General features: G+C 43.8%; 1 protein-coding gene across 19 annotated transcripts in view; it reads left to right on the top strand.

Moving 5' to 3' along the window:
• The window catches only part of PTPRF (protein tyrosine phosphatase receptor type F), a 405,229-nt gene that overhangs the window by 112,096 nt on the left and 276,417 nt on the right, over positions 1 to 16,716 (top strand). The window lies entirely within an intron of this gene.

Genomic DNA, 16,716 nt, shown 5'->3' with positions numbered 1-16,716 from the left:
TTGATGAGGCCCTCAGCTCGGTGATGTCTTTGTGTTCAGACGTTCTTGCCCAACGCCACTGGTGCTCAGCAGTGACAACTGTAATGATGTAATGACTGTCTCTCCCGTAACGTGCTGATAACAGAAGTTACTAATGCTCCTCATGGGCTAATAAGCGCATCCGTTCTCCGTGCTGGGTAACTTGCTTTGTTTGTTCTCCCCACAGATTAGCATTTATATTCCCTTGATAAAAGAAGCAGCACTCCAAGTCTGCATTCAGAGTGAAAACTCTCCCAGGTCTGGCAGGCAGTACAATATCACTAATAGCAGCAGACACTTAAGTAGCCTCTTTTCATAATCATGGAGGTAGTTGTTGAGAGTGTTTTCTCCTACTGGGAGAATATCTACTCTCTGTTGAACTTCTTGTCAGCTATCGCTGTGTTTATGACCTTAATGGAGTTTCCAGCAATCATACTAAGATATAACGTATACGCTATGTATGTGTATATCCATTTTTGAGGATTTTACGTTACACCTAGTAGCACCTCGTGTTGGTGTAGATGAGGTATTTGGCTTGTATTTGTACTGGTATCACCGGCCTTTCCCGTGCTCTCATAAACGTACCTTCCTCGGTGGCTGATCTGTACTGAATTCAGACTTATAGTTGCATTTTGCTGCTTTAAATGAGACTTCTCTTGGGCTGGATGGCCTCTGCTACTGAAGTCTATCCTAGGGCAGAATTAGCAAATCGGGCATTTCAATGCATTTTCCCCAAATCTAGTGCGTGGAATAGATTGACAAACCAATAACTTCTCACTGAGGTTTATGCAAATGACTCGATCAGTTATATAGCGCAGGAAAGCTGTACAACACACGTTGTTTTCTTTTCCTTGTGCAGTTTTCAACTACGTTGCGGCAGTTTTGTACTGGGAATAGTGCTTTAAGAGGACTCACTTTGCGTCTGTGAGCACAAATCGCACTGTGCTGAAGAACTGGGTTGTATAAAGAGGATTTCAGAAGCTGATAATAAAGACAGTACTCATTGGCGATACAGGAATAACAAGTATGTTGCAACTCAGATTACAATCTCATTATTTCAAAACAAAAGTTACTCGGGATACATATTCTTATTTTGATCCATAAGCCAGTCTAAGTGAAATGTCAAAGTTTTTGGCCAGGAAGGACTAAGCCTTCAGAATTAAACATCTGTTGCTGAAATCTGAGCCTCTGATGCCTCTATTTGATCACTTGATAAAGGAAGAGAGTTAGAAGGTATTCTCCATGTTACGTATTTTACCGAATATCCTTTTCCCACAGTTGCACCATTATTTTTTGCGCATTGACCAGTAATTTGTAGGCTCTAAGGGGTGGGATGGGGGCTCTGATGATCCTGACTTTGTAACATTCCACTAAAGCTATATAAATAATAAATATTTTGGTAGGGTACAGGTTATTGCCTTGAATGCCTGTTGTTCAGGAGGGACCACATGCAAAGCGTGTGCTATCTTGTATTGCTCTCATCAGAGCCTGCTGATGAACACTTTGCTCTGAACCTTTTCCCAGAATAAATGGGAAAATGTTTAAAGAACTTTCAAGAATAGAATCCACTCTCCATGGGCTGTTCTCCATTGTTTTCCCAGGTTGTTAGGGCATTCCAGGTCCTGTCTTGCCTCTGCCCTGCCACCGGCTGTGATTCCCGGCTCAAACTCCAGGGCAGAGACAGTCTTGGGTCTGGCTGAGGAAGGAGACAAATCCTTAAAGGCATCTCTTCAAAAAGGGGCTATCCTCATTAATAGATCTTTATCGGATGTAGCTGTGCTGCTTGAAGGAACTTAGACCAGGTTAGCTGTAAATCCTGAAATCTTCAGTCTCTTAATCGAGTAAATATCCCATTGTCCTGGTTAAGCTTTTCCCAGCCAGGTCAGCAGCTAAACTGGGCAGCTGTCCAGTTCCCCTCCACAGGGAGAGGGGAAGGGGAGTCAAGGGAGAGACACTTGTGGATTGGAAACTAAAATTAAAACAGGTTTAATGGAACAATAATAATAAAAAGGAACATAATAATAAGGAAATAATAAAATATACTGAAGTATACTGAACCAAATCGAATGTCACCACTGATGCTGTAGGGCAGGCATGGGGAAAGTCCTGGATTGGCCTTAGCAGCAGATGGGAGCTGGATTTGGGAACTGCATTCAACAACACATGGGCTGGAATCAGGAGCACATGGACGGATGATGTCCTCGCTGCATGTCAGCCATCAAAGAAGCAGCTTGACCATTGTGCTTTATACTGGGTCGGACATCTATGTCATGGAATGCTTCACTGGTCCTGTCCACTTCTCCAAGCGGGTGCAACCCTTTTCTCGCCCCATGACTTGCAGAACAGTTTTCTGCGGACTTTAGGATGTCCTTGATTTACACAGGAGCAAGTATAAGCAACCACCTGTCTGCACACCAGTGCCCTGTTACTTTGGTGATAAACATTGGGCGTTATCACTTCTAGAGTCAGACCCTGTCTGAAAAACACGTTCTTAACTTTCAGAAAATGAAATTAGCTGAAGAGGTTTAGCTGCAAAGTTAGAGAGTTGGATCTTCTTTAGCTCAAGCCAGGACACTCATAAGAAGTGAGGAAGCCCGTAGCAGCGCCTCTAATCCAAAAGAGTACTTGAAAGTCCTGACGCCTATGTTGAGACACAACACTTACCAGAAGATTCTCCTTCTGAAGAGCTGGAAAAGATTTGAACCTCCTGGAAACTTTGATGAAGAGGGAGGAGCACTGTTCTGGCTGTGGAAGAGCGCTGGTGCTTTCCCTAGAGAGGTTGTTTTCTGCGGAGGACTTCGGTTTTAAGAATTTTTTTTCTGATGCTACTGAAATATAACCATAGACCCTGGGTGGGAGATTAGTTTGCAAAAGAAAATCAATCAAAATGCTGCCTTGAAATCTTTCTTAGAGGTTAATGAGTATTTGACAGTATGGAGTAATTGGGTTGCCCTGTGTAGTTAGAACTTTTCTTCTGGAGACAGTATGGGCTTCACCAGTCTCTGCCCATCTCCTCCTGCTCACTACAAACCTGCACGGTCGCTACCAGCGGGGCACTCTGCCTCAGGTTAAAAAGAACTGTATTCTTTTTCCCCATTGTGTTTCTTTTTAACTCAGGTTGGTTCCCCGGGTCCAGTTCGCTGCACAAAACTGCGTGTACGCAGCTGGGAGGTGACTGAGCTGAGGCACGGTGACTGCTTAAGCCATCACTGGTGGTGAAAGATGTGCTTAGCAACTTCCAGCCTCGGTTATAAGAGACGAATATATTAAGTTACACTAGAGACTACTGTGAAAACTCAGACTGCATATTGTGGGTAACAGTGATCCCTGTTGATGTGCAGAGTTCTCTACTTCTTAAAAAAAAAAATCACCTACTGTGATGTTGAAAGGATTGAAATAGAAATTAAACATTTTCTACTGTCTTAAAGCACATGATTACACTCTCAAAGGTGCAAATAGTAGTATTTTACTTAAAAGTTTTGAGACTATGAAGTCAGGTCTTAAAAGTGTAATACTTGTGGCTTTGCTTTCTTAGTAGGTATTGGGCAGTTGCCTTTCAGTGGTGCTCTCAGTGACTTGCCAGTTATCACTTAAAGCTTTATGGATGAGCTCTAGATATTTTTTTCTTTTGAAGAACAAACTATTTCAAGTTTAAATGGGGATAACCTCAAAACAGATGGATTTACTGGCTGTAAAGTGAAGATTGGTGATTAATTAAATTTTCAACGTGAAGAGGTTCTACAGTTACTTTTTCCAGAAAATGCGTTCACTGGTGGCTGGGTTTAGATCTTATTGTCAATGTTATCCAAGGAGAGAACTGGTCATTCCAGAAACAGCGTTTTAGTCTTTTGAGATGGACTGTGAAGAGTCTGTCATTGTCCTTTAAATCTCTTGGAGGACTTCATTTCTTCTAGAGCACTCCAGTCCTCTAGGTAACAGGAGGTAGTTAAGATTTTCAAACCTTTTAATTTGAGGGATCCTTTCCGTTATTGAAACTGGAGTGATGAATAATGCTGAAGTCATGTTTGTCTCAGTTAAATGGAAGCTGGCTGGTTGTGCCCTACTCTTGAAGAAGAAGCAGGAGGGATGATTTTTTTCACTTCAAGAGCCAGATCTGTGCTGAATCTCAAATGATTAGACTTAACGCACGTGAAAGGCACCTGGATAGAGAAAAAGCAGTCCCTTTATTCTTAAGGTTTCCTAGCAAAAATAAGCTTAGTCTCAACAGCTGTATTTTTATTAAAAATTTCAAGAAAGGAAGAACACCTTATCTTCACCAACTCCCTGCTCCCTCGGCACCGTCATGCTGTGCTTGATGCTTCTGATGGTGAGGTTTATTATTCAAAAGTGATTTTTAAGTTTATACAAGAGAGATCCTGCTGCACTCTGTAATGGTACTTTGCTTTTTACTTACCATCTCACATCCAAAGGACTGAATTTCATTGGAAAATACTGGTCCTGACTCTTGTTTATAAGTAGCGAAGCTGAAGAATGCAAAAGTTTGTCTTGTTTGGGATTGGAGGTTTAAGATGGTGCCTGGTACAAAGACGTGAAGTCTCACTTAGGAGGAGCCTGTAGAGCAAGGGTCTCGCCCATCTTCTCCACAATATCACACCATCCCCCTGAAAAGGAGGTGGTGCAATAGTGTTTGCAAGTCATTAGTAAAATTATCATTGGGTTTCCTATTCATTAGATGCAGGGGAAGACTGTTAGATAATTTAAGCCTATATTATTATAAGCGCATGTGATAGCAACACAATCACATCAGCTGCAAATTCTTCATGCAGCGCGGGAGCGTTGGCGTGCTTTACAGGAGAGCAGAAGGACGCTGTAGCCATCGCTTCCAGCCCTCGCACCCGGGGCTCTGCCACGCTTTCAGCGCCCATACGAGACGTGGAAGATGGGCTCTGCAGCCCCTTGCGCTCGAGAGGGATAGTGAGATACAGCTTCTTCGGTTCAGTCCAGGCAATGCTGTTGCTGTTGAAATAACAGATTTTGTGGGAAGATAAAGGTATACGATTTTTTTTTTTTATTACAGAAAAAAAAAGGCTGTAGCAATTCCATGTGAGACGTGTGGGAGGATGGGGAAGGATCATTTGCCAAACAGAGGGGAATAAAATATGGTGGAATAACAGAAACTTTCTGTCAAGCTTTGAGAAAAGCAATAAATAAAAAATGAAACTCCCAAACCTGGAGAAGTTGGCAGGGGAAGAGCAGAGGAGAGGAGAGGAGGAGGGGTGCTACAGCGTGCTTTCACATTGAAAGTCAGTTCACCCAGATCAAGAAGTGTACTTCTAGAGGCCATACGAGTGTCTGAATAATGTGTCTCTAAATATGCTGATAATTAGAGTGCTCTTTTGTGTGTGTGTGTGTGCATGTAACAGGAATTTTCCAAAAGCCCTGGCTCACTGAGGCATGCAGGCTGGGCAGTAAACGCTTTGGGAAGTCAGTGGGTGAGCACTGTACCGGCATCCAAAAGTTTTTCTTTTCTCTAAGCCCTGGATAAAAAACTGAACTTGGTTGTGAGGCCCAGGGCCATGTAAAGGTGTCTATAAAGCATTACGTAAACTGTCTTTGCTTATAGCTTACTTGGTTCATTTTTCAGTGCGTGTTGGAATACGTTTATTCCTGTAAGGCTACATGACATCATCCACTCAGTAGGATGCAGCAAAATAAGTTCAGTAAGTAAGTGAGGCAGCAAAATAATGTTCAAGGCCGGTTCCAGCTGTCTGAGGGGTTAAGCGTTTTGCTGAGCAAAAGTGAAGCAAAACCAGCTTAAAGGGTGGCTGGTTTTTGGGGTTTTTTTGTGTTTCACTGGAGGAGCTGTTAAAAGTCTAAATTATAGTTTTCCTGATGGCTATTTGAGCAGGGGTGCAGCTGAGAAGTGTGTGTGTGTGTCAGCTGAGTATTTGCAAGAGAGCGGCTGCAGGAGCTCAGAGGGCATTGTAATTCTTCTCTTCTTCCATTAGCCGATGGAGCAAAGCGAGTGGCAGGTCTGTGAAGCCAGATCAACGTTGATAAAGGAAAGCCCGGTTCCAAATGCAAGATGTAAAAATGCCGTTTAAGATAGCAGTGAAAATGAGAAGGAGAAGGTGTGACTGGGTGCTGGAGCCAGCAGTACTCCAGCTGGAAGCAAATCACACCTCTCAGGGTCTTTTGAGAGGGCAGAGAGGGAGGAGAAGTGCGTCCCTCCGCATCCTGATGTCTGTCCCGCATGCCAGTCTGGATTCCACCCATGCTGAATCCAGTTGTTCTTTAGTCAAACAGGCGCTGAGCTGAGGATCACAGTAACTGGATGAAATGTAACGTCCCTGGGGTTGCGAGAGAAGTTGGGATAATAATCCAGCTTGCCTTCTGGCCTGGGATACTGTAAATCTGAACTTGAGGACTTGGCAACAAGCGTGGGTTTTGCCTGCATGGATCACAGCATCGCAGCCCTGGGCTTCCCCATTATAAAACACACAACTCAACAACCCAAGGTTTTCATCTGTGCCTATCTGAGACAGAGTAATTGGGATGTCGATGTCTCTGGCGTCGTTGTTAGAAGAACATTCTAATTTTTCTGAAGAGACAGTCGCACAGTGCAGTGAAGATCCGGCTGGTGTGTGGCTTGGCGTGCCGTTTGTTTCCCTCTCAGAGGTATCTTTGTTTCTGCTTAGTATTCCATGCGCCATGCTGAGACGTGGGTCTTGTTTAATCAGTTTGGTTCTGATTGCTTCCTTGTATCCATGGGTCTCATCTTGAATTCAGTGTTTTGCATTACAAATCTGTCTCCAGAGATGGACGAGATATATAGCTCCATCTGCCACATCCAGTTCTAACCCTTTTCTGCGGAGCCCTGTTAACAGGTGACATGCACAGCCCAATGAGATTCCAGCTAATTGTTGGTTTGTAATTAGGAAGATATGAGGGCTGACCAGATCCTCTTCTGCAAATTGAAGGACCTGCTGCAGGCAGCAGAAATATGGGGAGTGTTGACCGGACCTCCTGGTGCAGCTGCCGTGTCCCCTCTGTCCCGGAGCCTGCCTTGGCTTTGAAGGGTGAGATGAGTCACGGGAGCTAGATTATTCTCCTCGCGTGCCGGTTTCTAAATGCCAGAGGAGACGCGGGGATGTAGATGTCTCAAGCGTATCATTTTTTTTTCCCCTTTTGTTTTGTGACATTTGGGTGACAGCAGTTTTGAAATGGTCATTTCTGCTATTACTGCTGTGAGAAAGAGGTTAGTCTGAAATAAGTATTTGAAAGCGCTAGTAAATGCAATGTTTATGCACCATCGGTGGATAGATGGACACTTAGATTTCTTATCCGATTGTTCTTCTGCTAGAGCCGAACCTGTGTTGTTAACAGGGCTATAAGAGAGAACCTGTATATTTTTAGTCTTTTCTCAAGGTGGAAAAACTAGAATTCTAGTGGTGTGCAGCTTCTGTCCAAAGTGATGGTAGAAATTGTCATGCTAAAACTAAAGGTTTAGTGAAATTTTAAGAAATGGAAGAGTAAAATTAGCCCAGAAAATATTTGTAAGATAATTTTTTTCTGTGCTTTTATAGAAGCCTGGTAACTGGAGTAAGGTTCTGAGATTTTTCAAGGTGGTAGGATTTACTTTTCAGAGTTTCATGGTTGTTTTGTGTGTTTTGCTGTCACTGCTGCTATGGCAGAGGAGTGTAAGGTGCAGGAGTGAAGGCACTTGGCGAGTGTTCAGAAGGAAATATCAGTGCGTTGACTATTAAATACATGTATGGTATCATTTTTATAGAATTACATGTATATGGATATAAAATCTGCACAAAAAAGTGTGTCTGCATCATGCTTAAAAGTCATTTGGAAAGAAAGTCTTGGCCAATCTGTATTGCAGTCAAGTAAAAGACTTGAGATCTGCTTGCGAAGTAAAATCTGGAGAGGCACAGCAGCTGAGGCTGAGGCTGCAAATCGCAACAAGAGTGTCTAAGAAAAACTCGTGCTGACCAGTCCCTGCTCTTAGGGAACCTTTCCTGGGGTTTTTCAGCCCAGTGCTCCTGGCTCATAGCACTCACAAAATCTGGTCATCGAGTCTGGAAGGCTCCAAGGGATGAGATTGTGGATTGTATTTTGAATGCAGTGAGCAGCATTGTATCATCCAACTTTAAGTGTGCGTTTTCTTTTGTGTACTTGATGACTTGGACATTTGAAACTAAAAGCTTCCCTTGAAACAATATATTGAGAGATTAAAGTTTTGAACTAGGGCTCTGGCAGGTAGTTCTGAAACACAAGTGTAGTTTAAAGCTGTTCTGAAACAGCTGTAATGACAGTAACACCGTATATTGCTGTCAGAGAAAAACACAGTTTCTTCCTCTGTGGGGAGAGGGAAATAGCTGGTTAACAGCTAGAGACTTACCTCTCGAGATTCACCTTTTTAGATGAAGTGCTAAGGGAAAAAAATGCATGGCTTTCTTATCAAGTGTATGTTGTAAGCTGTATTTATGTTAGTTGCTTTGGTACCAGGTTTAATGAGGTGACTGGAGGCCAAGTAAATTTAACGTGTTTTTTAGGTCATGGTATTAAAAATGAAGCCTGAAAAGGCTGTCTGGCAGCCAGTCTGGGTGCCCCTTTTCTTGCCGTTGTGCCGGGAGATAAGCTGTAAAGAAGAGCATCTATGAAAGATGGGAGACGAGGCAAAAGTGTTTAAAATTTACTATCCAAACAATATCAGGAGTGCTGGTGCCTGCTTGGTAGTTTATATGGGAGCATTCTGCCTGTAAAGATGTTAGACTGCAGCTGCCTGGGCTGCATCAGGGCTGCGCTTACCGCTCGCCTTCCCCAGCTCGTGGAAGTTGGTCTCTGACTTGACCCTATATTTCTGCTGATCTTGAGTTGTGCATAATCCTTTTAAGCAAAAAAAAAAAAAAGAAAAGAAATTCTCATAAAATCGGATATGGATTCTTACATAGAAACCTGCTGCGTAGCTAGGGTAGATTTTGTCAGTATTCATACTCATAAAAGTTCATTTTAGAGACTGTCAAGGATGAGAATCGCGCTGTAGCGGGTTTATGCCGTTTCCCGAAGAAGATGCCTTCCTCTGCATTTACAGAAAGTCTGGTGTTAAAGTATGTGGCTTTTAAATTATTCCTAAGGCTATATTGCCATCCCACTGTTTCTGAGGTGAAGCTGTGTGTTTTCGATGCGTGTTTTTATTTTGATTCATTCTAGTTTCACAGCTATGGCCTTAAGTAATCATTCTGAATAAAACGAATCTGGTTTGGTTATATCAACAGGGCATTTAATGTCCACGCAACTGCTAATCAGTCTTCAATTTGTGCAATTAGAGTAAAACTCGGGTCATAAGTGGTAAAAATATGAGAGGGTCTGAAGCTGCTGCGTTGTCGTCTGCTCTTGGCTTATGTTCTACAGAGGTGATTTCAGTCTGCTCCTGAGCAGGGGTGTACTTACTTCAGCTTAATTAAGCACCAGCCCTCTCAGTGCTTTCCCTCCTAGTGCAGTCAGTGATCTTGATTCATTGGTTGATCTGGAAGAAGACACAGCCGTGGCATAAAGGATGGGGTGTTTTTTTTGTGTCGGTACGTACTCATCATTGCTAAGTGCTTCCATTGATTACAGCAGCGCGAACACAGCTGAAAACAACACGGTTGGTGGTTTCTAGGAATACTTTCGCTGCCGTTCACTGAGCCCTTGCCTTGTTGCTTGAGGACTTTATTTTGAAACAAAAGTGGAAATGTCAGGCAAACATGTGCAAATGCTTGTTGCGATTGCTGTTTGGAGGGGCCACCCGCTGGCTCCCCATGGGGATTTCGCAGCTGTATGTACCGAGCATCCCTAGCAGGCAGGCTCTGGTTGCTCTTGGGGTGATTGAGAGCAGCCCTGCGGAGAAGGACTTCGGGGTGCTGCTCAATGAGAAGCTCGACATGAGCCGGCAATGTGCGCTCGCAGCCAAAGAAGGCCAACCGTGTCCTGGGCTGCATCCAAAGCAGCGTGGCCAGCAGGGCGAGGGAGGGGATTCTGCCCCTCTATTCCTCTCTTGTGAGATCTCATCTGGAATACTGCGTCCAGTTCTGGAATCCTTAACGTAAGAAGGATATGGAGCTGTTGGAACGGGTCCAGAGGAGGCTACAAAGATGATCAGCAGGCTGGAGCGCCTTCTGTACAAGGACGGGCTGAGAGAATTGAGCTTGTACAGGCTGGAGAAGAGAAGGGTGAGAGGAGATCTTACAGTGACCTTCCAGAACCTGAAGGGGCTACAAGAAAGCTGGAGAGGCACTGTTCACAAAGGCTTGTGGTGATAGAACGATGAGGAATGGGTACAAACTGGAGAGGGGCAGATTTAGACTAGAAATTAGGAAGAATTTCTTCACCATAAGAGTAGTGAGACACTGGCACAGGTTGCCCAGGGAGGTTGTGGCTGCCCCATCCCTGAAGGTGTTCAAGGCCAGGCTGGATGGAGCCTTGGGCAGCCTGAGCCAGTGGGATGTCCCTGCCCATGACAAGGGGGTTGGAACTAGATGATCTTTAAGGTCCCTTCCAACACAAACTATTCTATGATTCTATGAACTGGAACCAGTCTGCAGAAGCAGAGTGGGTACCGGCACCGCGGGGTTGTCTGTGGTGGATGGGTGAATGCGGGTGTAGTTGTATCCACATCGTGTCATGTTATCCCTGACTTTTAAGTGGCAGGTGAAAAGCTTCAGCTAATGCTGCTTTAATAATTAATTGATGTGAACAGGCACATCTTAGAGCCATTTTCATTTTATATGGTATGATAGACTTTTGATTAATTACCCTAGCTTGTAGAGTTGTAATAGATTAGTGTCTTACTTAAGGGAAGGAAAGGCTGTACTTTTCTTGTCATTGACCACATACTAATGGATCAGTTAGAGGATGCAGACAGCTGCAGTGCGTGCATCCACATGGACACACAGCTCCTCTATCATAGAGCATAAAAAATGGGAGCTTGTCTTCAATGCATATTTTTCTCTTGCGTGTGTGGACTGGACACACCACTGTAGGCACTGCTGGAATAGAAGCGACTTCTCCTTGCAAAGGTGCAATAAACTAACTTGGAAGAGTTAGGCTCCTTCTTTCCGAACCATCTTAACTACCTCACGTTGTCTTGAATTGATATGACAAATGACATGCTATCAGCTGTCTTGAAACACACTTGGACACTGCGAAATGTGTGAGGAAAGATAGCAAAGGGAGAAGAAATGCAGAAATGCAGGCAGTGATGTATGGGACCTCTGGGGCTAGACCTATTGCCAGTCAAATTGCCCATGTCAGCTTTCTGAATAGCCTCGTTGCCTAGATTAGGGCAGGACATGCTCTCAATGAGGTCTTAAATGCTGCAGCAAGACCCCTTGGTGCTGCAGCTATTTAACCTCAGTAACAAGTGGGTATTTTTATTGAATTTAGTATGAAAATGGATGATACAGTGGCCTCTAGGGTACTCCTTTGATATAATTTTGTATATAAAAATGGCTTTTCTCTCTCTGGTTTTTTTTGGGTGAATGTGCAGAGTATAGACAGCCCTTTTCAAAATAACATTTAGCTGGGAGGAGTTGCAGTTTGATCTTGTGACTCCATCCATCTCCTCTAAGTACTATTTGTCTGAGAGAACTCGGCACTGCTTGGCATCCTTTCATCTACAGCCCACATACGGCCATCCCCAAAATGCGGTCATCCCTCTGAAAACACAACAGAGTCAGAAGAAATCTTAAAAGTGCATTTTAAATGAGTTCTTTGATTGTTTCATAAGATGGTGTCCTCCACAGGTAGGGTAAGAGAGCCTGGCCCGTACAGGGCCGTTAAAGGCTTCTGGGTCTGGAGCGATACAAGTGCTTTCAGCATGGGTTGTATCTGGTTCCTGAGAAGATCTCCTGGTAGCGCCACGCTGGAGCTGCCACCATTCTTCGGCTGTGTGAGTTGAGATGAAAGAAAGAGTTCATTATCTGATGGCTTCTCCAGAAGTTAATAAACTTAAAGGATGTTCTCGATTCTCTCTGCCCCCCCCAGTATCAGTTGCTGAGCGTGGAACGGTTCAGAAGAATTTGTGTAGTTCAGGATTCAAAGCCACTTAAATAAACTCGGGGTTTAACAAACAAAAGATGGATGAGATAGATCGCTGTTTTTTCTTGCACATTTGCCTAAGGCTTCCAGCTGTCCACAAAAATGACAAACTACATCAAACAAAACCAGTTATTGGTGGTAGGGTTTTGGTTTTTTTAATATTTCATTTCAAGAAAGTTGATAACTAAGTTGGGTTTTTTTTTCCCTAGCTTCTGATAAACTCTATTGGCAAAAAAGGGCCATAAAATTGTGTTTGCAAGAGAGCTTAAAAAGTCCGTGTTGATAATCGTGAATTTACAAAATCCCTTGAGATAGAAATCTTTCTATATTAATACCAATTGGAAATGTTTTAAAGGTAACATTTCATAGTGTTTTAGTACTTTCTCTCATAGTAGGATTTTGACCTTTTCATCGCCCCTGTGAGCCCGGGATGTTAATCAGGGAAATTGCACATGAGACAGGAGGAACGTCTGAGATAATTTACCAAATTCTGCCGGTCGTTTCTTGTGGACAAAAATACCTAAACCTTGGACTTCTTTAACTTGTAGAGGAGGTCAAATTACAATGGTTATACATGGTATATGCCTTAACTCTCAGCTTGCTAACATTTCAGGGATTGCTGACTGCTCTGAAAGCTTAGGAGGATGTGGGTACGTGCGTTTACAAACTCAGAGGGGTTAAGGCGGCTTGTAGTTAATCCAAAATACAAAAATGCTGCAGCAGCAGAATTGCTTCAAGCTCTTTTAGAAGTCCTTTCAAGTTAAGATGACATTGCTTTTGGTTTAATATAATGAATGCAGTAAAGCAAGAAAGCACTAGCTGTTCTACTTGTTCCCACTCTCTGGTGAGGAAAGGGGGGCTTACAGGATTCTCGTTCAGCTAAATAAAGTTTGACTTGCGTGTAGTTTGATAAATCCAAGTAGAACACTTTCAAAGGTAAAGCCAAGCATCTGCAGCTTTTGTGCCCCCAGTAACTTGTGAGAAACTCTTGGAGAGTTGATGGAAAAGGATTTGAGCATGGTGGCTTCTGCAGGGCAGTTGATCTCTTTGAAAAGAAATAATCAACTTCGCCTGGTTCATGCAATTAATCCATAATTAAGCCATAATGTAGCCATAATTAATCCTTAATGATGGTTGTTGCCTATGAGTCTGCTGTGCCAGTAGTTTTGACAGCAAAGGGTCGTCTCACGGAGGTCACAGGGTGAGTGCTTGCGGGTTGGGTAGTGGTGTTTGCTAGGCTCTCGAAAGGTTACCCTCCTCCCAGCCGCATTACAGAGTTGGGGCTGATCCTGCAGCCGTTCATCCACTGTAATGGCAAACCAGGACTTGCGGCACAAGACTGCCAGGGCAATCATGCGGGAAGCACGGTCAAACTTCTGGCAGTCAGTGGTGAACTAATAAGTAAAAGAAACGGCAGTATATCCAGAAGCTTTGCTGTGTATTCAAGAGACATGGTTTTCCGTTTTTGCTGGCGGAGAAATGTGCGGAGGGTTGTTTGTGTCTTTTGAAGTCATCGAATCATTAAGGTTAGGAAAGAACTCTTAAGATCATCCAGTCCGACTGTCAGCCCAACACCACTTTGTGTATTAAACCCTGTCCCAAAGTGCCACATCTACACATTTTTTGAACACCTCCAGGGATGGAGACTCCACCACTTCCCTGGGCAGCCTCTGCCAGTGCTTCACCACTCCTTCAGTGAAGAAATTTTTCCTAATATCCAATCTGAACTGGCACAAATTGAGGCCATTTTCTCTGTCAGAAGTGTCCATTTCATACTCTGTGGAGCACTCCTGTTGCCTTTGCTCAGAAGCAATTGGTCAGAAGAGGTTTCTGTTTGCTGTGGATGATCAGTTTGCTCCAGTTAGCGGTGTAAGTCTTAACTGTTTTTTGATGAACATTGTCAGGGAGGGTACATTTCAGTTTATTTTCCATTTGTAAAAGTTCCGTCAGACAATTCTTCCTTCGGAAATGCTTGGTTGGAGGCACAGGACACTCCAACCTGGACAAAGGCATGTTTACCAGCCTGCAAAGTTTTCTGAAGCCTGTAAGTCTCAGCAGAAGAGCAAGCCCAGAATACTTTTGTGTGGAGATTTACACCAGTGTGACCCATCTGGTGTGAGGCTTTAGCACTTCCAGGAGTAGGACAAAAGTGCGACGGAACAGCAGGGAATCTGCAGCGCCTTAAGCAGCCCTTTACTTACTGCTGGTACCCTCGGTGTGACGCAGAAGGTTAATCTATCAGGAATTATCTCTGCGAGCTTGGAGGACAGAGCACGCTTTATTACGAACAGCAGTGCTTCATGAGGAATAGCTATTCAAATTCCTTTGTGTATTCTTTTTTAAAGGGCTGTAAACAAATTGTTCCTCATAAACCACCTGCATACATAAAACACATTTTCTATTGCCAGTATCTCCCGGAGTTGGATTGCTGATTTAGTCCTGACAATGCCCTGGGTACTTTTTGCTTCCGTTTAAGAAGCTGATCATTGATACTTTTCCAAATGTTTCCATGTCTTTAATGTTAGTTCAACATATCTAATGCATTGCTCCTGCAGGCAGAGAGGATACCAGCTGCATCAGGCAAGTTCCCTTCCAGTTGTCTCCTCTCCTACAGTCAGGAATGGCCCGTGTTCTTCCTGGGAGAAGCCAGAGATTCATTTTCACTAGAAGACAGGGGAAAAAGTGTCAAAGAAAACAGATACGTGAGTCTGTCACAGAGCCCTGTTCAGAAACCTTCTGTTCCGTCCGATAATAGAAAATTGCCTTGTACATTGCGTATGATTTAGGCTGATTTTTCCCCCCCCCTTCACATTTCAACTCCAAAGAATTTCTCTTTAAGAAGAGTAAAATATAAAATAAAGCTTGAGCCCAGCCTGTCAGCAAAGAGCAGTGCATTGTGAAGCAAGCCTCTGGGCTTTGAACCTTTGCCAGTTGACCCCTAAAATGCTGCTGCTGATGGGGTACTTCTCTGCTGTAGCTACTTTTGAAACCAGGATGCTTACCGAGTAGAAGGACTTCTCTTACCAGCTAAGGGGTGAGGGAGCAAGATTCTTCCAAGAAATTTCCAGAACAACATCCAGGTCAGGGGGGAAATGTCCTGGAATTTCTGACCTGAGATCGGTGGATCTGACCGCAGTATCAGCCTTCCTCCTTCTCAGAGATGTTGGGTACATTTGAAGCGTTCCCCATGCCAAGATGAACTATTTTTTTTTCAGACAGTAGGTGGGCTGTTTTTACGGTAGAGTTTTGTGGCTTCTGTGCGAAGAAGCGAGACTCCTTCATTGCTCTGTCCTCAACTCCATATTTAGGGGCATTTGCTTTTGCTGGAGCTGCTCCTATTTTCCTCACCAGTGACATAGCGTTGGCATATGTCTCTTCAAATGCGCTTATACTGATGATGCGTATGCAGAGCCACCCATTTCCTGACAAGGTTCTGCCGGTACAGCAAGTCCTGTACTTGATGGGTGATATTCCCTATGGTTTCTAACACTAGGGAATGAGAAACCAGGGAATGAGTGTATCCCAAAGATAGACTGGCCTCCCTTCTGCAGGGTGAACGCTAGCAGCTCCTTTTGCAGGGCTGTCCTGACCTTGTTTGTTTTGGGCTTTGGCACCATAAAATAGCTTGTTAATTGCTGCTCATTTAGAATTATAATTAGGTGTTACCAGATGAGTTCTGTAATACTACAATTAAAATGTTATAAAAGATTTTGTGGGTTTTAATACTTCATAAATTGGTTAAAATTTAATTCAAAGTACACTGATTGCAGGCTCTCTGTGTATGTGCGTAATTATTAAACCCCACAAGGATAAAACCGTAGTAAAGATCTCGCATAAAGAAGGCACCAGTGAAAAGAAAAGTGTCCTTCGCATTGTGTTGCTGAGGGGTTTGAGTGATGCAGAATCCACACACCAGCTGAAGGTCAAGCAACCAGGGATGCGAGCTCCAGCAAAGGGTCCCTTCAATAAGCACGGAAGGAGAGTCAGGGCTCTGGTTCTGGGGGGAGGGTGAAAAGAGAAAAGTGTCTCTGGGAGTAGGCTACAGATGCAACTGTTTGAGGTTTGCTTTTTGCCTCTGTGAAACACAGATGCCTTGCGTGGAGAAAAGCTCTTGTGCAAATGGCAGCAAATGCCTTGGACCTATATTTTGGGTCATGTTCTACCAGATCAGGGCTACCTTAGTTACTGCAATGCAGAGCGCTCTACTAGTGCAAGCTTGGTCAGGTGATTCAAGTTGATTCAAACGTTTAGAGCAGATAACTTTGTCCTGCCTTCCTGTATCCAAACTGAAACATAGACCTGGCAGAAACACGGTCTTGTGTGCTCTAATTTGGTCCAACCCTCTACTGAGCCCCTCTGCTCATGCCTGGCTAAGGTCCACATCAACTAATGGGCTTGGGCACGTGTCTAGCGATGATGGGCATAGAACTGCAGTCTCTGAGCAAGTGAGCTTTTGGAAGGAATGGCCACTTTGATGCATTAGTCTGCAGGTAAGAAAAAGCTTGGACATCTGGTGGCATTGTGTATCCAAAAGTAAATGCTTAAAACTTGGGAGCATGTTCCTCATACGTTGTGTCACTAAGGGCCTCTGAGCCATTGTTTATTGGAAGCTGGGGAGTTGGTCTGCGCCGCTGTTAATGTTATTTG

Source organism: Cuculus canorus, chromosome 8, assembly GCF_017976375.1.
Source record: "Cuculus canorus isolate bCucCan1 chromosome 8, bCucCan1.pri, whole genome shotgun sequence".
Lineage (NCBI taxonomy): Eukaryota > Metazoa > Chordata > Aves > Cuculiformes > Cuculidae > Cuculus > Cuculus canorus.
Note: the sequence above shows the minus strand (reverse complement) of the source record. Positions and strands in the feature narration are given on the sequence as shown.